The 25,182-nt window shown below is 43.2% G+C and overlaps 1 protein-coding gene across 1 annotated transcript in view; it reads left to right on the top strand.

Annotated features, from left to right (window-relative positions):
- The window catches only part of LOC147685366 (ankyrin repeat and fibronectin type-III domain-containing protein 1-like), a 3,163,580-nt gene that overhangs the window by 2,071,627 nt on the left and 1,066,771 nt on the right, over positions 1–25,182 (top strand). The gene's annotated exons all lie outside the window — the stretch shown is intronic.

The raw sequence follows: 25,182 nt of genomic DNA on the forward strand, positions 1-25,182 counted from the left end.
TTATTCACCTATTTTGGTTGCTCCGGGCAGCCACCAGCTGGTTTTTAATTGAAGTGTTGAAATATTACATTCGTTGTATACATGCATGCATATTGTACTTGAAAGGAGGGTAATAATAAGCACAAGCCCTTTACTTAGCTGTGCTTCGACCTACGCATTAAGCAGCTATTGGGTGGCTTGCAGAGGACCATCCATCTGCAGTCGGATGAGGGGCCTAGCCCTGCTCTTACCCACATCCTTAAAACTGGCATTAGACCTGGCTTTAATTGGCAAACTCAAAAACCTCATAAAAGTGAAGCTTGTGCCCAGAGGGAAAAGATGTGATCCAGGGTATGAGATGAATGAACATGGAACCGGACGGTAATCTTAGCTTCGCTCACTTGACTATAGCATTTGATCCTGTGAAATTCACTGTATCCCTATAGCCAAAATTATAAGCGCCTTGAAATTTTGATAAAAGGGGTGAATCAACAGAGGAGGAGCTTGTCGGCCTTCTCCCAAACACTGTCTAAAAGAAACAACTCTAACATTTACGTTCGATGGACTTAGCAAAGCCCTCCATTTTTTTCTCCTGGGAGTTGACCCTTCTGTAGTGAAAGACTTAAGTTGGATGTGAATGTAGAAATAATATTCCCATTTTAGCCCTGTAGGTGGAAAGACATTCAGGAGAGATGTCTGGTTTCTATCTGTGTAATTTGTGATCAGGGAAGTGCGACAACTACCAGCTCGCTTACTCCTACCTCCCTATCATTTTTGTGAGAGTACAGAAAGATTGTGACGGATAATAGCTGCTCTAGTCACAGATACAAAGAGAGCCGACAGATCTGGTGTTTTAGCAACCCACATCCTTAGAAAAAGGGCCCAAGGGTCTCAATCTAACCCTCTACCCTTGGACAAGGCTTGAGTTTCTGGAATTGCCCTCAATGTGTGAGGTGGATGTTCTAAAGCGTACACAACCACTACCCCCAGGCAGGGAGTAAGTAAAATCCCTTTCAGCTGGCTTCAGACTGGAGATGTTAAAGGCCCATGCATATTTTGGATATGTATGTGTGTGTGTTTCAGATGTGCATGTGTTGAATATGTATTTGTGTGTGTTACAGTGAGGTTTCTGGAATTGCCCTCAATGTGCGGGTGGATGATTTAAAGCTTACACACCCGCTACATGCAAGATCCCTTTCAGCAGGCGGCAACAGGGAGATGACATATTTTGGATATGTATGTGTGCTTGTGTGTGTGTCAGGTGTGTTTGTGTTGAATGTGTGTGTGTGTGTGTGTTGGAGATATATGTTTGTGTGTAGGATTGTAACAGTACGGTTGGGCAGGGCTTTAAGTGGGATGAAAAAACTGGGGGGTCTCAAAGAGGCGTGGGCAATATAAATAAGGTCGTGGATAAAAAACACGCACGCTAAAAATCTGTGCTTAGCATAGTGTGTCGCCCGACTTGTATTTTGCTGTTTCTGTCATTGCATCCAGATATATGACACAACATGTAACATCATACCTACAACAAGTCAGGACTATTGCCTTTGTCAATGGTTGTTAGTTGCATAAGATAAATAAGCAGCAACTATGGCTTCTATATAATATTGAAAAAGCTTCCACTTAAAGCCCTAGTGACACCACAACCCTGTTGCGGCTTCTGTGTTTCAAAAAGAGAAGAGAAATCCAGAGAGAAAATGACTCTCTTTCAAGGATTTACCTCACCTTACAACGCTCACCTGGCATGACGTCATGTCGTAACTTCTCCACTCGTGAGAAGTGAGCAGTGTGAGCACACGCACATTGATGTGCCTGCTGTCACCGCAGTCCGGAAAAAATGGACTGCCTGTGCCAGGGTACAAAACAGAGCCCGATAGAGACCCGTTTCGAAGCCCCCTTTAAAAAACTGCTGGTGCTCAGACCCGGTGAAACCCGGCCCACTTAAAGCTGCGCAGTTGAACACCGGGGAAACTGTGAGCTGTGCCTTTTTGGGAGAGAATGTGGCCTAGCTGCTAGGGCGGTCGATCTTGGAGCTAGGGAACCGGGTTCGAGTCTCGGCTGGGACGCTCAACATTCTGTGATTATGGGCAAATCACGCAATCTTCCCTTGCCTTACAAAAATGAATGTGTCCGTCTGTAACATAACCGGTGCTCATGTAAAGTGCTCTGATACCTTCGGGTCTAGTTTGTGCTATATAAAACTGAATACACAAAAAAAGCACCCTAACCCTGGCCCAGCAAGAAAGGGAGGTATGGAGGCCCTTCTTTGCTCTGGTTCTCTTTGCAGCCTTTATAAGACTGGTTACACTATGGGCCTGTGCAATGACACAGTGTTCTGGGTCTGCTAAAATACATGAGTTTATAAGTAATGCACATGAAAGAATAGCATGGTATAAACCATATTTGATCCATATTCTGCAATATGGTATTTATTATTTAGACTAAGGCATTGAAAGTCAGACAACCTGCTCACCAAAATGGTTGGGCAAACTTTATGTATATCAAGGTATGTGGGAAATATGCTCTCCCAGGGTAAAATACGTCAAACAAAAAGTATTTCTCTGCCTAATGAGGAAAAGTATGGTGGAGTGTGTGTCTCACAACTCAACGCCACTTCAGTAAAAAGTGGTAACAAGCATTGGAAATGCAATAGGTCTCGCATCATTAGAGTTAGTGCTTTTAGAATTGTTTATGGGTTTTTTTTGTAAATCTTTAGCATTTTTGTTTCCTGTAGCCAATGCTAAAGAATTACAAATAAAAAAAGCCATAAACATTTCTAAAAGCTCTAACTAAAATGCTCCGAGACCTATTGCACTGTGTGACGGTGAGGAGTTGAGGGTGAGTGAGGGTGAGGGTGGGTGAGGGTGAGGGTGGGTGAGGGTGAGTGAGGGTGAGGGGTTGAGGGTGAGTGAGGGTGAGTGAGGGTGAGGGGTTGAGGGTGAGTGAGAGTGAGGGTGAGTGAGGGTGAGGGTGAGTGAGGCTGAGGGTGAGTGAGGTTGAGGGGTTGAGGTTGAGGGTGAGGGGTTGAGGGTGAGTGAGGGTGAGGGTGAGTGAGGGGTTGAGGGTGAGTGAGGGTGAGGGTGAGTTAGGGTGAGGGGTTGAGGGTGAGTGAGGGTGAGGGTGAGGGGTTGAGGGTGAGTGAGGATGAGTGAGAGTGAGGGTGAGTGAGGGGTTGAGGGTGAGAGGGTGAGGGTGAGTGTGAGTGAGGGGTTGAGGGTGAGTGAGGGTGAGGGTGAGTTAGGGTGAGGGGTTGAGGGTGAGTGAGGGTGAGGGTGAGGGGTTGAGGGTGAGTGAGGATGAGTGAGAGTGAGGGTGAGTGAGGGGTTGAGGGTGAGAGGGTGAGGGTGAGTGAGGGTGAGGGTGAGTGAGGGTGAGGGTGAGTGAGGGTGAGTGATGGTGAGTGAGGGTGAGTGAGGGTGAGGGTGAGTGAGGGTGAGGGTGGGTGAGGGTGAGTGAGGGTGAGGGTGAGGGGTTGAGGGTGGTGAGGGTGAGGGTGAGTGAGGGTGAGGTGTTGAGGGTGGAGGCTAAAGGGCGAAAGAAGTGTGCGAGAAAGAGAGGGGAGGGAGGGGGCCGTCTGAGGCGAGGTGGCGTCGGTGCGGTGAGAGGCGGATGTGGGGCGACACAACAACAAAGAAGCAGCGAAAACAAAGCAACATATGGCTGGGGAGTTGCAAAGACCGTAACACGGCGGGCAGGGGAGGGGGTGGAGAGGGGAGAGGTGCGACACGGCAGGCAGGGGAGGAGAGTAGGAGGAGGAGGGGGGAGGAGAGTCACTCAGGATTACGGTTTCCATACTTTTTTATGCACTTCAACTTTTCAAGACAAGTGAAAAATAAATGTATCTTAAAATCGACCAGCCATTAAGCACTACATTTAGAATGCCCTTTGAACTGAATAAACAAAATAAGAGTCCTGAAACTGTAAACACTGCTAAATGTTTCTTTAGCGCAGCATACAACACACGTAGAAGTACATGACCATAGTTACATGTATGGTTTGCAAAAAGGTCAGCCCTGTCCATCGCGGTCTACTAGTTCCTCGACAAAGAGGCTGGCGGGATGCACTGGCACAAAGGTAGACCTCGAAATCACGGCAAATTAAGAAACACAATCGCCCCCAAGCCTGAGACTGTGTCCAGCGAAGGCACGAGCCAAACACAGCGCCTTGAACCCAGAGCACAGCGCACTGGCGGGAACTGGCTGGAATGCCCAAGAACTGCAATCACTTACAGAGCTACGAGCAAATGTCAGGAGCTCGATTTTATAAAATAGTCTATCGCACCTTTTTTGCAGAGTGTCAGTTTCACAAAATATAATACGAATCTATTAAAAAGAAATCAAGCACAATGTAGTTTATATATTAAAAGTATCAGCAGCATGTATTGTGCAATGAAATTAGGTGATATTTTGCATCTAAGTGCATATACACAGTCGTGCTCAAATCAGCCAAACAAAATAAGAGTGCTGAAACTGCAAACCCTGCTAAATGTTTCTTTAGCGCAGCATACAACACACGTTAGGGGAGGGCGTAGAAATACATGACCATTTTTATATTTATGCATCTGGGCAGAAGTAAGTGCGTTAGAATATCAAACAAGAAATGTAATGAGCACGTAATGGGTTGTGAGGGAAGGGAGAATTCGGGAGAGAACAGCGTGTTAGCGGAAGGAGAGATGTAAACAAGGGAGGAAGGGTGATGACGAGACGCATGGGGAGCAGCAGCCTTTGAATAATTAGGGGAGGAGAAATGCCGGCCTGAGGCCGAGCGCAAAGCAACAGATGGCATTTCTCCTCACTGCATGGCCGGCCGGCACATCAAAGGCTGCTGCTCCCCATGACACTGAAGTCATTGTGACCCTTCCTCTAGAACAGCATTCAGCCTGCTATACATGATAGACTGTTATTTTATTTATTTATGACATTTATAGAGAACGATTGTCACCAATACTGGTATCCTGGTGCTGGCGGACAAGGAACGTGACATGTCATGTTAAGGATACAAATTCATTTATTCAAGTGTTTTGGCATCATGTGTACCCCCACAAAGGGAAAGATTACGGCTGGATTGAATGGCGCGGGAGTCGGTGACAGACACACCAGTCACAGTTCACCCAGAGGACAGGCTCAGCTCTCTGTGGGCCGTAAGCTGTGCAAGGAGTTTCTGGAGGGTGATGGCAGCGGATAAGAAAGGAAACAAGGCAGTGTGGACTAGATGCACCAGAGGCACAGGTCGAAGGGTAGAGTCATCACAAGGCGGTGCTGAACAGAGGGTGGTTGGCGTAGGGAAGTGCAGTGGAGGAAGCTGTTGCCACCGACGGGCTCGGACTTCTCAGGGTCATGAGTCAGATTGCAGACGGGCTGGAGGGGGGAGGAGAGTAGGGGAGGCACGGCCGCTATGAGTCAGATTGCAGACGGGCTGGAGGGGGGAGGAGAGTAGGGGAGGCACGGCCTAGCGGCCGTGCAATCAGGAAGTGAGGGGGCGGAGCTGGGGGAGGCTGTGTACCCCCACAAAGGGAAAGATTACGGCTGGATTGAATGGCGCGGGAGTCGGGGACAGACACACCAGTCACAGTTCACCCAGAGGACAGGCTCAGCTCTCTGTGGGCCGTAAGCTGTGCAAGGAGTTTCTGGAGGGTGATGGCAGCGGATTAGAAAGGAAACAAGGCAGTGTGGACTAGATGCACCAGAGGCACAGGTCGAAGGGTAGAGTCATCACAAGGCGGTGCTGAACAGAGGGTGGTTGGCGTAGGGAAGTGCAGTGGAGGAAGCTGTTGCCACCGACGGGCTCGGACTTCTCAGGGTCATGAGTCAGATTGCAGACGGGCTGGAGGGGGGAGGAGAGTAGGGGAGGCACGGCCGCTATGAGTCAGATTGCAGACGGGCTGGAGGGGGGAGGAGAGTAGGGGAGGCACGGCCTAGTGGCCGTGCAATCAGGAAGTGAGGGGGCGGAGCTGGGGGAGGCTGTGTACCCCCACAAAGGGAAAGATTACGGCTGGATTGAATGGCGCGGGAGTCGGGGACAGACACACCAGTCACAGTTCACCCAGAGGACAGGCTCAGCTCTCTGTGGGCCGTAAGCTGTGCAAGGAGTTTCTGGAGGGTGATGGCAGCGGATAAGAAAGGAAACAAGGCAGTGTGGACTAGATGCACCAGAGGCACAGGTCGAAGGGTAGAGTCATCACAAGGCGGTGCTGAACAGAGGGTGGTTGGCGTAGGGAAGTGCAGTGGAGGAAGCTGTTGCCACCGACGGGCTCGGACTTCTCAGGGTCATGAGTCAGATTGCAGACGGGCTGGAGGGGGGAGGAGAGTAGGGGAGGCACGGCCGCTATGAGTCAGATTGCAGACGGGCTGGAGAGGGGAGGAGAGTAGGGGAGGCACGGCCTAGCGGCCGTGCAATCAGGAAGTGAGGGGGCGGAGCTGGGGGAGGCTGTGTACCCCCACAAAGGGAAAGACTACGGCTGGATTGAATGGCGCGGGAGTCGGGGACAGACACACCAGTCACAGTTCACCCAGAGGACAGGCTCAGCTCTCTGTGGGCCGTAAGCTGTGCAAGGAGTTTCTGGAGGGTGATGGCAGCGGATAAGAAAGGAAACAAGGCAGTGTGGACTAGATGCACCAGAGGCACAGGTCGAAGGGTAGAGTCATCACAAGGCGGTGCTGAACAGAGGGTGGTTGGCGTAGGGAAGTGCAGTGGAGGAAGCTGTTGCCACCGACGGGCTCGGACTTCTCAGGGTCATGAGTCAGATTGCAGACGGGCTGGAGGGGGAGGAGAGTAGGGGAGGCTCGGCCTAGCGGCCGTGCAATCAGGAAGTGAGGGGGCGGAGCTGGGGGAGGCTGTAAGAGAGAGAGTAGGCAAGGCAGGCGGCTGGGGGCATGTGCACGCGCTTTTAAGCTCAATGCGCATGCGCATTGAGCTTAAATTTCTCGTGCACTGCAAGGAATCGCCACGATTCCTTGCAAGTTGGGTAAAGAGTGGATAAGCCCCCATAGTCTCGCAAGCTCGATGCGCATGCGCATCGACAGGCGAGACCTAAAAAGGAAAAATATTTATTTTATGTTTACAACCCTCACCCACTTTAGTAGTGGAGAAGTGTGGCTCACTGGTTAGAGCAGGCAGACCCTGAAGCAGAGGTCAGACCCGGGACCAGGGTTCAATTCCCGACGCGGCAGGGTCTTGAGCTCAAATGTCCACGGACTCGATAATTCTCGCTTCCGTGCCTGACCTAATCATGGGTTCACACTCTGCAACTCTGGGCATTAAGCTTGCTTAATCTCCACAACGGCCCCCCGCGGCGGGATGCCTGGCTTTCACCTTGGGGATGCCCGTTAGGGGCTATCTCACAATGGAAAAGCCAGGACGGGTTCCCAAGGCAAGCGCCGAGATGCCTCCGGGTAGTCGAGCGCTATATAAGAACATACAAAAAAAAAATTAAAAAAAATGCTTCATCCTTGAGTTTACCTGGCTCCTAAAGGTCAGCGTGGGCTCAACCATATTCCAGGGAGCTCTTTGAATATTGCTAGTCAGGAGGCTACAAATAAAAATTCCTTATCCACTCTTAAAGCATCCCTTTATTTGCAGGGTGGATGGGAGAAGATTAAAATAAACTATATAAGGGGCAGATGGGATATGATGGCCCTATTACCCTTATAGTGCCAACATGTTTCTGCCTGCATTAATGGCCAAAATCGGTCCAAAGCAATTGTCAGGGTTGGTTTGTTTTTCTAATTCTCACCTGTTGAGATCTCTTTTATAAAACATATATTAGGTCATGCATTATAAAATACTTGTTTGGGCATTTTTAAAAGTCAGTAATACTTGCCACATCAATGGTACCCAGGAGGGGGAATTTTTTAGGAGGTTAGCCCTGTAGTCAGACTTCCGTCAAGGGTCCCTAACCTTCAGATTACCCCAATGATGAAGCATGCCACTACTAGAGTGGGTAAGGGTTGTAAATAAAAAAGGATTATTTTTCCTTTTTTACCACTTTTACTGAAGTGGCATTGAGTTGTGACACACACACTTCACTGCACTTTTCCTCATCAGGCAGAGGAATATTGTTTTGTTTGACATGATATTTAATACCGTATTGAGGAAGGGTATGGGTAGTATGGTCCACTTGGGGCTTCATCTTTATTATGCCATCGCACCTCGTTGCATTAATAATGGTAATAACTAGCATATTGAACTCTGCACATCTCTCTGTATATATGTATATTATTCAGTGGTAACCAAACCGATTGTATAGAAGAAATAGCAAATTTAACACTGTGATTTGTTTTGGTGGGACATAAAGAAAAATAATTGAGATAAGATATAAAGGATACCTATAACTCCTGTAACTGACATAACATTTTGGCAGTTTTGCTAGAATGGAGCTTGCGGAAGTTTTGGCTTTTGGTGAACATCTGCTTTATATTCAGAATGTTCCATATCTGCGAACACTAGGGTAGGTTTTACATCACACCCATATTAGTCAAAAAACATTTGGTATCGAGCTATCGAAGCTTGCAAGTGTTTTCTTGCGTTGAGAAGCTATTGCATTTTCTGTCTCAAGAAATAATTAAATCAATAAGAATGTTTTTGTCTAAAGCAGAGGGCACAGGTAATTTACCTTGGGGCATATTTATCAAAAAGTCATGCAGTGCAGCAAGCCCCCTTGCTGCACTCCCATTGCGTGACATGTAAATAACGGGAATGCTCTGTATTTAACATATTGGTACAAGGGTGCCTGCATTGTAGGCAGGATTGTTTTTTTGCAGGAAGGAAAACCTTCCTGCACAAAAACAATCCTAAGAGGCATTTCCTCTTTCTATGGGTGCTGCAGAAGAGGAAAAAAGAGTAGAAATAAAGATGTTTCTCCTTGTTGGTGCCTACCCTGGGAAAGCGTAGCATTTTGATGCATTCCCAGGTCTACCAGTAATAGTAAATATAGGAATGCGCCAAAATATATGGGTGTTATGTAGGAACACCCATACACCACCCATGGAACACCTCCCTGGGGCAGAGCAATGCAAGGCCGTGATTTGCACACCATTGCATTACTCTAGATTTATCAAGCCACTGAAGGCCACACAAGGCGGCCTTGCACAGCTTGATAAATGTAACATAAGGGATGTGCACTCTTGTGCACCGTTGGGTGGCACAAAAGCGAATCAAACCTATGTTAAATATGCCCCCTTGTTTTTTGCCTAGATGGGAACTTGAATAGTGAACTACTCAATAGGCTCCATTTTACGATGGGTTGCATCCACTGTGGTAGTCCACGATAGTTATAAGGGAGCCATAACGAAACCCATTCACAAAGACATAGCAAGGAATAGTCATACAAATAATAAATTAATCTGTTAGATGGTTTAGACAAATTATATGTAAAAGTTGTGTTGAATGATTACGTCTATGAACAGAGGCAAATACATTGCTGCTTTATGAACAGAGAGGTTTTCTCGGGATCGTAGACCATTGCTTTGTTCTGTTTCTTGAATCCCGGATTTCAGTGGAATATACTGGAAAAGTGTGCAGTTGTTTTGTTAACTTCCAGGCAGCCTTCAATTGGCTGATGGGGGCATCTGTGGTCAAAGCTCCAACAGATTTCTGTAAAGTGTAGGATTCAATTCCGTTAAAATGAAACAGATACATGGATGCATTGAATTTTAGGCTTGAAGTGTTGTTTTTGGTCATTTTTTCAAATGTGACTAAAATGTTTGAAGTATATAGCAGATGTCATTTTCATTGTTTTATTTTTCATTATATACAGTTTGTTCAAATTATGTCTAAATAAACTTGGATTTTAAAAACAAAAACATGTATCCATATACATACTCAGTGACAACACTATGATTTTGTGGGTGTAGTGGGGTTTGTTCACCAGTTGTTAAGAAAAGGCCCTTTTAAGAATCACTCATAACTATTCCCCTCCGTGAAAAATATTTGCAAAAACTCTAAACAAAAAAACCTCTTTAAAATCACTTTGATTTTGCAAAATTTGATTCAGATGCTCGAATGGCCACAAAAGTGCCGATTTGCAAGGGACCTCCAAAGGAAATTTTCTCAGAGAACAGGACTGAAGGAAAGTGCACCTGATTTGTGAGATATGTAGCGCTTGATTGCATTTTGTGCTTCTTGCAAGTTTCGTGCATTTTTGTAAGCTTAAAGTCAAAATGTCACTGTCAAATATTCTTTACTTAGTCATAATCACCTTAAAAAATGTGATTTCCTTAAAAAATGTGATTTCTTCATGTATACTGGAAACATATCTAAATGTGCATTTATTGTTGGCTCTCGCATAAATTATCAGGAAGTTTTTGAAAACAACAGAAGAAAGCACCTATCTGAGCTTCCCTGCTCACCAGTTTGACATAAATAAGTACTTGTTATTGACATTATTGGCCTTTTTTTTATATATTCCCAATTAAAAATGTACATGCTGAGTAATGTCTTCTTGCATGGTAATTGTAGTTGTAAGGTTGTGGTACCATTGTAACATTTCAGTTATTCTGATCCACACAACTATAAGTCCCCCAGGTCCTGCTCATGACATCACTGGTGACGTCACATATCAAGTCCCCATGGAAATCACGAAAGACCTTCACATATCTACATAAGAGCCAATTTTAGGTGTAAAGCAGTGGCACTTTTATGACATCAGTGGTGACATCGGATCACTGACAAAATATCGAAGGTCAAAAAAATCGACCTACAAAAATATCGTAGCAAAAATATCGATGTCAAGAATATCGATATGCTATCCACAACATGGTAAGTACAAAAATATTGAGTAAAAAATATTGATGTCAAAAATATAGTTATTAAAAATACCTTTTTTAGTTAAAAAAATATGTAAAATAAACTAATTAATACTTACAATTAAAATAAACATATTTAAAAATATTTCATAATGTTTAAAGTTAATAAGTAATATATGAAATTTAATAAAACATTAATTAAACATATACATACAATATATATTATATAAACATACTTAATAATCAGTTTGGATAATTATTTTAATACATTTTAATTTATTTAAAAAATATTATAAATTGCAAATACATCTATACACATAAAACAATAACATAAATAAAAAGTACATAATTATGTATAACCAATTTAAAAATGTTTATTTACTTTTCAAATTTTTTAAATAAATTATATACTACATTAACTAAAATAAGACAAAAAATATTAAATAGCAGAGAGAATAAAACTACGATTCCAACTCCAAAAAACAACAGTAAAGAAAATGTTGGATAATGTAGGGCTTAAAATTAGTATTCCCACTCCAGAGAGTGCAACAGTAGGGAAAGTGTTGGATAGCATAGGGGAAAAAATTACTATTCTCACTCCAAGGAGTGCAACAGTAGGGAAAGCGTTGGATAGCGTAGAGGTATAAATTACTATTCCCACTCCAGGGAGTGTAAAAGTAGGGAAAGTGTTGGATAGCATAGGGGTTAAAATGCCTATTCCCACTCCAGAGAGTGCAACAGTAAGGACAGTGTTGGATAGCGTAAGGGTATAAATTACTATTCCCACTCCAGAGAGTGCAACAGTAGTGAAAGTGTTGGATAGCGTAGGGGTGTAAATTACTATTCCCACTCCAGAAAGTGCAATAGTAGGGAAAACGTTGGATAGCGGGATGGTAAAAATTACTATTCCCACTCCAGTGAGTGCAACAGTAGGAAAGCGTTGGATAGCGTAGAGGTATAAATTACTATTCCCACTCCAGGGAGTGTAAAAGTAGGGAAAGTGTTGGATAGCATAGGGGTTAAAATGCCTATTCCCACTCCAGAGAGTGCAACAGTAAGGACAGTGTTGGATAGCGTAAGGGTATAAATTACTATTCCCACTCCAGAGAGTGCAACAGTAGTGAAAGTGTTGGATAGCGTAGGGGTGTAAATTACTATTCCCACTCCAGAGAGTGCAATAGTAGGGAAAACGTTGGATAGCGGGATGGTAAAAATTACTATTCCCACTCCAGTGAGTGCAACAGTAGGAAAGCGTTGGATAGCGTAGGGGTAAAAATGACTAATCCAACTCCAGAGAGTGCAACAGTAGGAAAAGTGTTGGATGGCGTAGAAGTAAAACATAACATACTTATAAATAAAATAACTTTTTAAATTAATTAATGATTTAATTATTAAATAACTCTAAACTATTTACAAATAGTCATAAATAATTATTAAAACATAATTACCAATGAATAATTATTTAACAATAAAATAATAATACATACTAATAAATAATAATACATAAATATTAATTACCAAATAATAAATATTTATAAATACAATATTTTAATAACAAAACATATTAATTATTCAAATGTAATTACTGATTAACAAATATTGAACAATGTTATACCAAAAATAATATTTACTAAACATGAATTGCCAATTAATAATTACATATTAATATATTAATCACATTTAGCAATAAATAAAATTTTATTACCAATTAATGATAAAACAACAATAAGTTAATTTTCCTAACCAAAAAATTATAATATATAATAATTACAAATTAATTATTAATATCCAATAAATTCGTTATCAATACCCAACAATCAATTTAATAATTATTTAATTACATTTCAATTACTTCCAACACTATTCCCCTATAAACACAAAACATACTCCAATAATACAATAATACACTTAACATAATTATCAATTAATCAATTAATAACAATTAATAAAAATGAATTACCGATTATTAATTAATTAACAATTATATAATTATCAATACCAATTAATTAAGATACATTCTTACTTAATTACAATTAAATTACTTCCCATCCTATTCCCCTATAAACCCACAACCCACTATAGAACTTAAACATTAAAAATATTTAAAATTAATTTATTAGTCCTGAAAATTAATATTTAATTTATTATAATTAAATTACTTCCTTCCCTATTCCCCTATAAACCCACAACCCGCTACGGTACTAAGAAACAAAAATAACTTTAAAAAACATTATTAACATATAAAAATTGTATACATTTATTTTGAAACAAGTAGAAAACTTAACAAAACACAAATAACACATACATATTAAATACATACCAAAATACATAGCAATTATATAAATATCTATATTAGTAACATCGATATTAGTAACATCGATATATTTGATATCGATATTACTAACCTAGATATTACTGACATCAATATAAAAAAATCGATATTACTTACCTTAGGGTCAATATTCTGTCCATTGATATTCTTGACATCGATATTCGGTCCCTTAGATATTATGACATCGATATTTGTGTAGGTCGATATTTTAATTTCGATATTTAGACTGCTCACTGGTGACATCACGTACAGAATCTCCATTGACATTATGAATGACGACTACATATATGCATATATGCCAGTTGTAGGCTGCAGCACCCCTGCAGTACGGTGAAGACAGATGTCTCCGCAAATGACACATATAGAATCAAAGGTCTGTTTTCACTGTAGCACTCAGGCCCAGAGCTTTATGGCTTCTTAGCTGACTGTAAGAGGAACTTTTAGTTATTTTCCGTTGTTGATTGTTACCTTAGGTTCCATCCACTGAGGGATAGCTTCCCATCAGGTTTTAGGGGAATGGGTCTTTATTTTTAGCAAATGTTATTTTGGTATCTGAATTAAAAAGAACATAATTTCCCTTCCACAAAGATTTCACAGTGATTACTCTGGCAAAACTTTGCACCCTGCCCGTTTGCCCCAGAATCTGTAGGGCATTTTAATGTCCCTCAAGGTCTAGACATAGTGGAGTTTGACCCGGCTAACCCCTTCACACGGCCCTCAGGCTGTACACAGCAAGGCCCAGCTGTGGTGACCCGCAATAGTTGCTTCTTCAAGCTGAAGGTCTTGTCCCATCCAGTGTTCACAGTAGTCTCTCCTGTGGCTGTTCTCGGGTAGTTTATCTGGACTCCTCAGTAAGCAGAAAGTGCGGCCTGTTGCCAGCATACTAATGAGAAGATGATCCCTGTGCTTCAAGAGTACGTCAGAAACAGAAGGTGAGCACATTGAGCAGGAGGGGAAATGTTTGTCCTTGTTTGCAGGGAGCCTCAGCAGGCTTGACTTGAAGAGAAGAAAGCTTGATGTGATTTAAAGTTCCTTTCTCAAATTGAATTATTCTGGTGTGACGGAAGGGACATGTGTTCTCCAGGAGAGCAGCTTCCAGACTGAACAGAGTGTTGCCCCATGCAGTGCTTAATTTGAGGTGGTGGTTTCTGGTGCTCAGCACTGGCACTTAATCATGAACACCGGCGCTTTTCACGAGCACCTGTTAAGGAAACATTCATTTACATGGCGATTAAGTGATTTGCCCAGGTTGAGCCGATGCCAAGACTTGAACCCGGTTCTTCAGCTCCAAAATTTGCAGCTCTGGCCATTATGCCACATACTTTCCCCACTTTCATGCTTAATAGTTCGCTCTGTTTTAGGCGGCACTAACAGGAGAAATGGGCTGGTGAAAGCTGCCTCCTGACTTTAAGCGAGGTACCAATTTTTTTTTACAAATTAACCAGCGGGTGCATGCATTCTGTCAGGGTGCCTCTTCTCTGACCTTTCCCACAAGTTGTTCCTGGATTGCAGCCTCCCGTGGTTTCTGATTCCGTGGTCCATACACCATGCTTCTTAAACAACGGGATCGTAGCTGCTTCAGAAGAGTTATCATGTTCCTGACAACGATAAACACAGTTTGGTTCATAATATGCGAAATGCCCAATCTTAGGGGCACATTATGATGGTGGACGGACCTGAGTCCGTCCGCCACCATAGAGTAGGAGGGAACCTCCGCATGGGCTGCGGAGTTCCCTCCTGTGCAATTAGGATGTGACCGCCACCCTGGCGGTCACATCCTCTATTGTTAACATTGCGGCGGGTGCGGCTTCAAGCTGCACCCGCAGCAATGTTAAAAATGAACGCATTGCATTTGTATGTAGAAAGTGGCAGGCACCGCGCGATGCCTGCCGCTTTCTGCATACAAATCAAGGGGGGTACCATAGGTACCCCCCATGTGCACCCCCCAACCACCCCTTCACCTACGGGGCCCGCAACGGGCCCCCGCAGTGAAGTTACACATGCTTTTCCACGGCGGAAAAGCCGCCGCGGAAAAGCATGTTTCAGAGCCCATCCTAATCTGGCTGACGGTGTCTGAGGGACACCGTTACCATATTAGTGCTTTTCCGCCGCGGTTGTAAGCCAACCGCAGTGGAAAAGCTGCGGACGGAAACCAGGACCCACCAGCCATCCTAATGAGGCGGTGGGTCTTTGGCGGGTCCGCAGAGGATTTTCCGCATCCTCCGGGCCGGCGGTGGCTCCGCCGGCCCGGAGATGCGGAAAATCCTCCATCCTAATGAGGCCCTTAATGTGCATTAGTCCTCATCAACCTCATACTCTCTACTATTAAAATAGTAAACAGACATTGACAAAGGCAGAAGGTCTCACCTTTATAAGGCAAGTGCTGAGCCAATGTCTTTTCCACTGTTTGTCTGCAAGCATTGTCTAAACAAGCATTTGCAATGCAACAGGTCTCGCATGTACGCAAGTTTAAGCTATTGGCATTATAATTGACAATACCTCTTATTTTTGTTTTTTAAAACATAAATAAAAGGCATTGTCATTTAGAATTCCAATAGCTTAAACTTGCGTTAATGCAAGACCTATTGCATTGCAAATGCTTGATTACATTTAAAACTGAGCGCAGAGCCATTTCATGGACACCGCTCTCGGTTTGTTTTTATTTTTACGGTGTGTTTGAAGCGGGCACCGCGCTCAGTGTTAAAGTTAAAAAAAAGAAAAGAAACTGAGCGGGGTGTCCTTGAAGAGGCGCCGCGCTCAGTTTTCAAGTAAACAAAAAAAGATGAAACCGAGCTCACTGTCCCTGGAGCGGGCACCGTGCTCATTATGAAAGTAAAATATAAATACAGAAATAAACTGAGCGCGGTGCCCCTAAAGCGGGTGCCGCGCTCAGGATATAAATACAATAAAATAGCATCCGCCATTGTCCCCCTTAGTGCCCATAAACAAAATAGAGCTGACCCCTAGATAAAGCTGACCTTGTACGGAGCCAAGTAAAGGGTCCAGTCGTCATAGGTGGTAAAAAAAAATGGCAACAAGGCGGAAACAAGGAGGGACTAACAAGCCTCATAATGAATCGGTAGCCTGCATTTACCAAGGACAATGACACCAGCCAATGAAAAGTATGGGCGGAGAATAGGCAAGGCTCAACTACTGCATGCCTCGCAGAGCATGCGGTGAATGCGCGCTGCCGCTAGGCTCGCCCTAAAAAGTGAAAGAAAAATGTGTTCATTATATTGGAAGAAAAGCAAACAAATCTTATGGTATCTCAAAACTATACATTGAATTCTATGTTTTTATTTATAAGTGGTGTGGTTTATTTTTCACATACTTTTCACTCTGGAAAAACTGAACAGAATTAAAACAGAATAATGAAGTGGAAGAATGTATAGGGATGCTCTTGCCATGACCACATTTACTTTCCACATGATTCAGCCATTTGGTACTCTGTGGTAGCCCAAGGAGCAGATCTATGCCCCTCCATGAGAAATGTCATGCTAAACGTACCACAAGCAGAAGTGCAGCAGCTGGTCATTGCCTAATGCCCTAAACACCTTTGTGTGCCTGGGCTTGAGCTTTCATGCACTATGTGGAATGCAAGAGATAAAATAAAAAGACTCATAAAGTCTGCTATTCAGCCATACTCCAGCAAAATATCCCTGCTGCTGTGCTTTTAAACAAGCTGAGGGGTGGAAGGCAGCATAGCACGATAAGAGGTATTTGATGGGGAAAAGCAGCACACGGTGGAGAGATCTAGAAAACACATTCACTCTCATGACTGCAGAATGGAAAAGGAAAAAAGTAGCTTCCTAAATGCGAGCAGTGGAAGGATACCAGTCAGTCAAAAGGATCATAAAAGCAAATTAGAGTGTAGTAAAGCCAACAATGGTAAGCAGTGGGTGGGCTGTACGTTCTCAATAGGCTTTTTGCACACAGGCACCTTGTGCTGTCTGATAGGCAACAGCTTAAAAGATGAACATTTTGGATCAAAAAGGTGTACCTGCATCAAAGTCATTAGAAAGATGTATTTTGAATAGGGAACATACAAAAAAATCCAATGTTCTGTCAACTCCAGGTTCGTTTTATTTGTATAGAGAACTGGAAGGTATGGGACACGTCAGCACAGCCGTTATTCACAGTACCCTCTCCAGTGCCATCTCTGAGACTGCTGCAAAAGTCATCAATTCAATTATAACATGACTTGCAGCCTTCCCTGAGAGTCCTACTTTTGAATCCAGAGATACCAAGCCCTGTCAGTGTAGATACAACCTATTCCACAGAAGTCCTCACTTCTACAGCAGCTAGTCCCACACGGTCCTAGCTGCAGATTTACAGTGATAGCGCCTCCACTTATGCGCTCTTTCTCCACAAAAGGGCTCCCCCATACTTTTGTGCCAAGATGTAAACCGCTCTGTCAGATCACCCGCACAACATTACATTACCTAAACTTTACAGGCGCAGATGTGCAAGGCGGCAGGTCCCATTAAAATGAATTTCTCAGTCTTATATGAATGAATGAATGAATGAATGAATGAATGAATGAATGAATGAATGAATGAATGAATGAGCGAATGGATTTGTGAAGCGCTACGAGATCATTGACAGTGCGTCAAACATGGATGAGAAGAAAAGTGGTTGCAGATATCCAGAAGGGAACCATAAAGTCGGAATCACCGATCTGGCTCTAGAGGGGATTAGGGACGCATCTCTAATCTCCATTCAAGCCTATTTCAGGGGAAGGGGCGGGATCTGAGAAGTGCAGCACGAAAATGTGAAAGAAACTTTTGGGAGACCAGTGAAAATGCAATATGAGCAGGAATCGGCTTCGAGAGGAATGAAAGCACGAGACGAGGGGAGCGGAGGGAGGAGTATTTGCTGCCCCTCCCTGGAGAGTTAGCTGCGCAGACAGCCTAGAAGCCCAGACGGGGAAAGACAGAGACATGGCGTCCGGAAGACCCTAACGAGGATGGAGACAGAGATACTACCCGTCCAGGCCCACGTCACCCTGGAACGGGAAAAGTGGTTTTCAAAACAACTCCAGATTTCCAGCATGAAAAAAAATGATTTTTTTTCTCTCGCAAGAATAACAGTTTGAAGATGAAAGAAATCAGAGCCTCAATATGGGATTTTCAGCTAACGTGTCCTATGGGATTCAAGCAGCTTCTATTTTGAATCGAGGAATTCGTTTCACGAGGGTGGGATCATACCTTTCAGCAAACGTTCAAATATTCTTTGCCAGCATTAATCATTATTGCCATCTGTTCGTAAAAATAAATGCTGAAAATACCCCAACCCCTTCCAACAGGACTTCAGCTCACGAGTCAATTGCTCTGGGTAACTGACTTGGCTAACGGACACAACTCACACAAATGAAGAACAGGGGGGCATTTGCTTTAGCCTAATATGTCTTAAGGGAGCTAGCCGGGGAATGACGTCATAATACATCTCAAAACCCAAGCTGACGTCAATAACCAAAGCAACATTCCAGAATGCCGGCTGTTGGGGAATGTTATCGAGGATGCAGCAGTGGGCTGAGAGAACGGTGTTTTTCACTAGACTGGACGGCCCCTTTAAATGTAAACCCGGTTACGCTTCTGCTTCCTGTTGCTAAACGCATAAAGGAGCCCCTTCTTCTTGCCGCAGACTGGAGTCGCAGGAGACCTCGGAGGAGACGCTTCAGATTAGCGGGCTAGCGATGGGGTTTCTATGATTCGAAAATTATAGGAGTACAGAGGCACTTAATGAAAAAATGTCTGTAATAATATCCGGAGGGTTGACAGAGGCTCTATATAATGGACGTGGCCAGCAGTATAAAAAAGAAAAAAAAAACAGAGAATGGGTGTTTTGGAGGTCACTAGTGGAGCGGCATTGGGCAAGGGCGAAAAGGAGACCCCAATAATTTGCAAAATATGTGATTATTTGGTGGAGGTTTCAGTGACTGGGTTGGGTGTGACGCAAGCAACACAAAAAGACGTAAAAACTGAGGGGCAGATTTATGAGTTCTGGCGCATCTCTGCAAATCAGCAGGGATGCGCCAGAACTGATGTGTCACGCAATTCCCTCCTTGCAGCACCACAGATGCGCCGCATTTAAAATGCGGCACACCATGGTGCAAGGAAGGGCAGATGCGTGACGCATCTTGTGGTGTACGGGCGGCCCATTGCTGGAGTAGCGTCGCAAGTGCGACGCAACTCCTGCAATGTACAGAGGCCACCCATACATAACCTGGTGCGTCACTCCATACGCCTTCTTCAAGCAGGCGTAAGGATTTGACCCAGCAGCGTCGTAAAACTGACTCAGTGAAATCTTGTAGATTTCACTGCGTCAGTTTTACGGGGCATTCCTACGAGGGAACGCCCACCCTGCGACAGAACGCCCAGATGAAACCTGATGCAGGTTTCATGTGGCGCAGGGCTTTACAACGTGACGCATCTGCCTAGATGCGTCACGTTGTAAATAGGTCACAGGGATGCGCCACGTTTCTGCGCCGTTGCGTGACGCAACGGCGGCGTAAACGTGGCGCAACTCCGACATAAATCTGCCCCTGAGAACCTGTAGTTTAAATCTGTCTTTTCGCTGCACCCTCCCTTCTTTAGCAGAAGCCATTGGGGTGAAATCTTGATTCGCAGTAGTGATTAACAGGGGCAGTCGCACACTAGATGACATCAAATGAGGCACTGGATGACCCAAGCACTCTTCATTTGTTCTATATTTTCATTTCATGAAACAAACTTTTTCAAATCACATAACTTTGCATTCTAGGCACCTGCCTAGTTCACCTATTGTGGTTTGCTGACCAAATTGATTACTGTAATATAACGTGTGATTGTAGAGCACACTTTCACCTTTTGTGCAGAAGTAACAGATGTTTATTGCAACCCAAATCAGTGGAACTCATTTTATCAAACTTGTAAGGCTGAAAGACGGAGTGGGCCTGCCAGGATTCAAACCTGTGACTATGAGGCCAAGCACTGATTCCTAGAGTGGATGACTAAGCCAACACAATAAGACGATGGATGGAGCGCGGAAACTTTTCAACCACTCACCCCAGTCACGTATCTGGATGTAATCCATCATTTTTTTGCGCACCATGCTACCCCAGCCATATGCAAATGAGTTTTGACCCTGGTCCTCATTGGAAAAGTTCAGCCTAAACTGCCAAGCCAGGAATTCCCTAAACTGGAAACAAGCTTCCTGGGAACGGTTTTGGGGTATTACACCTCATCAGCCAGGCTAGCTTGAATCTAGTTGTTACCTATAGTTACATTGACTAGACACATATATTTAGTAAATGTTTTTTATCTTGAGGATTGCCTAGGAAGTTACTTTTAATTGGGAATCCAGTGGCATGGAGAGAGAGGAAGGGACCCACATCTGGGCATACCCTTGGCCACTTAGGGTGAATATACAGAGCAAACAGAACCAGATGATGGATGGAGCTCAGAAACTTTGGCATTCTCCAAAGCCGGTCTAAGTATTCTTGTTTCCAGTCCAAGGAGGACCGGGCCAGGCAGTTCAGGCTGGGCTGTTCCCATGAGGAACAGTGTCGAGACTGATTTACATATGTCTGGGTTTAAACTGGGGTGGCAAAGTGAGCAGAAGAATGATGATGGATTCAACCCAGATCTAGACTTGTGTGTCAGTGAGAGTGTGGTCTTTGACGATGTATGAACATGTGTGTGTATGAATGGAATATATCTGTATGGGTGGCTGAGAGCCTGTGTCATATGTACTTGCAGTACAGGACATACCTTTTACCATATGTGGCACAGTTACATATATAACACAAACATACAATAATTATTTTTAAATGGGAGAAATTTAAAGTACAGAAAAATGTTATTCAAAAATGTTCATAATATGAAACATGTTTCTGCACTTTAAATTTCGCTCATTGAAAAAAAATGGCTACATTTTCCAGTTTTACTTCTGGCACAGTGTCGACTGGCCACTGGGAGCAAGAGACCTGCTGTTTGGAAATGCAACACTTCGAAATGGGAGAAAGAGTTAACTTAATCATTAAGGTAACACTTTATTTTAATTTCTCCATTTTAAAAGCATTCAGAAACATCATTTTGTTCACAGCTCTAATACTGAGTTGACAATGAATTTTATTTAAGATTTAAATAGATCAGTGCTTCAGTTCTTCCCCCTCTGTGCCACAGTCCCAGGCCCAGCCTGGGTCAGTCATCTGATGGTGCACTGCTCATTATCAGGCCCTGCTCTCTGCAGCCAGATGATACAAATTTTAAATAAACAATTACTTTGAATGGAAAATATGACCGTATGCTTATTTAAAAATGAACGTCAAGATTGTGAGTTACTCTGGAGGTGTCTGGGTGCTACTGGGAGCTAGGGATGGACCCGTTGGAGACACCTGATATGATGTCTTCTTTCACTTATTCCTCTACCTTCCTTTTATTTTTAATTCCTGACCCTTCCAAGCATGTTATTTGTTGCTTAATAGGTCTGAAATTGAATTTGTAAGTGGATGAATGGGAAATGTGCAAATTGAAATATCAAGAGCAAAGCTATCTTTGTGGTTAGACAGATCTTACAGAGCCACAAATAACAGCAGGGATACACTGATCTTACACAAATATCCATCAGACGGCAGGTGGTTTCTCCATCAATCCCACTCCGGGATATCTTTTCTTTTCTGAAGATTTGGAGTGGTGTTTTTACTCAGATGTAATTTATAGTAACTGAATTTGGCTTTCATTTGCTGAATCAATAAACGAATGACTGTCTCGTTTACTTAGATTTCAACAAAGAAAATGTTATACATTTAAATGCACATAACTGTCCTACTAAATAGGAATTTAAAAAAAAACTACACTTGGTGATGAACTAGGATAATTCATTTTTCCAAAGCATTGAAACAGTATTGAAAAGTAAATTACAAATACAGTATGAATTTCAGTTTTAGAGGAAAGGAAAGCCCAACACCGGATTACAAATTGAGCAAAAATCCCAAGTATTGTGACATGTGGAAATAGCGCATTTGAGCTATTTACACGCCAAAAAAGTGATATTCACTCACTATTCTCCATTCTGAGGTGCCAAGCTTGGGATCAATACATATCTTCAAGGTATGTAGGTATGGGGTTAAGAGTAGGCAATCTGTACTACCTACCTTCGTGATATTTTGGTCCTTGATATTTAGATTTCATAATTTTGACCATATGATTTTTTTTGTCCTCACTATTTTGACACACGGCCAGTACATACACAATGAATCTAGGGTGATTAACATCGTTTTGAGAAGTGATAGTTTTGGTTTGGATTAACTGCAGCAATATATAAATATGATTGGTGGAGGCAATCACATTCCTAGAGCAATCTTCAACCTCAAGCAAATGTTCGTGTACCTGTTACATGGCGTACTACGTCCTAATACAAATTAATGGGTGAATTAATTGCACCTGTATTTTGTGGCCCAATTGTGGTCAGGGCCTTAGTAGTAGAGCTAAGGGACTGGAATATTTTCCACTGAATAAACACTGTCTGCAGGCCTGACTAGTGAAGATCAAATATAGGAGTGAATGGGATGTGTAGCACAGAACAATGGAACCCAATAAAGAGATTTGCATAGAGAGGGAAGTGTGACATGACATGCCTATGCACTTCTTGTCTGGGCCACCCGGAGAAGTATCTAGCACTTCTCAGGATCCAGTCACCACACATTGGTGTAAAGAGCACAAGTGCAAAGAAAAAGCTGCATTATTGTTTTACATTCTTGTAAAATTTGAAGGAGAGAGAATTTCATCAAACAGAACTTAACTTTTTCACCATGGTAACCTTTTGGTTTTTTTAGCCCGCTTCCACTGCTTCCTGATTTTCCCTGTAGCCCCTTTGGTTCTGAGGCTGACACTGGGCACTGACTTCCGCAGGCACATTACCCGACTCATAGATATTGAACTGACTTTTCATGAGGTGCTTTTACCTATCAAGGTCATGATTATGAGTTACACAATGGTACTATGTGGTAGCCCCCCAGTACCTTTCAATTATGAGTTAAACATCGCCATAATGGGTAATAATTAGACAGACACAGAATTACCATGTGTTATTCTGTACTGCATTCCTTTTTTAAGGGGTTTCTAGCACACATTTTCCCCAAGTTCTGTGCAGGTGGTAAATGTGTGCTGGGGTGTCTGTGTGGGCCAGGAGAGGAGGGATGGTGGTAGACAGTGGTGTAATGAAATTTGAGGGCCCCAACTGCAAGGTACATAGAGGGCCCCCCTCCAGTTTTAATCAGCAACTCTCAGGTCAGAGTGCTGTGCTGAGGGGGCCCCTGGAGCTTGGGGGTCCCCTACATTGGAGGGGCTACAGGGCCTATGTTATGCAGCTGGTGGTAGAAGCCATATGGGGAAGTGAAGAGAAGGTTAGTTCTGGCAAGGAAGAAGCAATGCCCCCTTACCAGAAAAAAAATCAAGGTAGAGTGGTGGGCCAGACTACTGGACCATGTTTGGAACTGATTCCTTTATTATAAAATATGCAAAATTCAAACCCTATACATAACAATTTCTGTGCTGTATTGGCAGACTTAATAAAAACAGAAAAACATTACTTTGTCTGGGACTTCCGGATGTATGTCTGTGCAAGTAATATAATAAGGGGCCTAATTTATGAGGCCCTTACGCACCACTGTGTCACTTTTTGTGATGATGCAGTGCCGTTACAAATGCGTCACACTGTATCATATTTCCAAAGTGACACATCTAGGCAGATGCATCACTTTGTAAACCCCTGCTCTACATTATACCTGCAACAGATATAATGTATGCAGGGTGGGTGTTATGATGCAGAAAAGCATTGTAGAAGTGGCACTGTGAAATCTATGAGATTTAACTGCATCACTTCTAGAGCATCATTATCAAATCCATACGCCTCTTTGAAGCAGAGGTGACGCAGGCCTTTTCACATGCCCTATGTGAAATGACACATTACTGGAGTTGTATCTGTTTACAGACTCACTCAAGCAATGCACCATTTTTGTACCAACAATTACATCAGGATTCCTGATGTATCTTTAAATACTTGCGACATGGAGAGCAGTACAGTAAATACGGCACATCCATGGTGTTGCAAGGATGGGACACTGAAAAGTGTTGCATCGCTTTTTCACCCCAGAGACGTGACACTATTCATAAATAAGGCCCAAAATATTGTTCTTGTATTTATAAAGGAATTGATATTGATATGTCCCTTTGCCTGGAGTATGCAATTAGATGTCGTCAAAGTAGTTGCATCCATTTGAAGTCCTGGTTATGAAAAGGCATGTATAGTTTGCAATATAAATAGTTAAACGTATTTGGAAAACGTCACTGGGACATTTAGCAAGGAAAGTCCCACACACGGGCATGCAACACTAGGAGACATAACAAAGCAATGTGTGTGCGTTCTGCAGCGTCTATCCTTTGGGTCTTTCATATTACAAGGAAATGATTCAAGACAGTGTGGTTAGGAACCACCCCAGGGACTGCTCTCGCGTCTCCACTGTGAAGTCTGACTCACCGAAGGTTGGGAGCCTAGTAGGAAACTGTTCTTGTCTTCCAAAGTCAGTGAAAACTGTAAAAGTAAGGGGGCTGAGTTGCTTGCAGGAACCGTAAAACCAGGTGAATTGGCAAGAATTTCCAGAGAAACCTGTGTTTAACTATGGCATGTACTACTATTTTTGGCGATAGCCACATGAAAAATGAGAAGGGTTGTTAATTTCTGCCAATTAAGTTCATCATCTTCTAGCAAAGCAAGTATACCTACATTTCTGAAGCTTTTGACCACGTTGCATATGTCTGGGAGAGCTTTCATAAATATTGTGCAGGGTCCAATATAGAACAGTTTGAGCAATCATGACGCATCAAAAGTTAATTAAAAATGTTTAAACAAACATAGAAGCCGCACAGGTTTCCGATGAAGATCCCTTCTCTAGCGCAAGGTTTGATCGCATAATATCAGCCTTCAGGTATTGATCGACCTGCAACAAAATCAGCTGCACAAAATCCTCAAAAAATAACGACATGTGTGGTTAGAACAGCAAATCTACTCAGTCTTATGTATGCGTATCTTGACAGGTATGCAACTGTTACCACGGATTTTTTACAACGCATACCATTACAACGGATA

Source organism: Lissotriton vulgaris, chromosome 10 (genome assembly GCF_964263255.1).
Source record: "Lissotriton vulgaris chromosome 10, aLisVul1.2, whole genome shotgun sequence".
Taxonomy (NCBI): Eukaryota; Metazoa; Chordata; class Amphibia; order Caudata; family Salamandridae; genus Lissotriton; species Lissotriton vulgaris.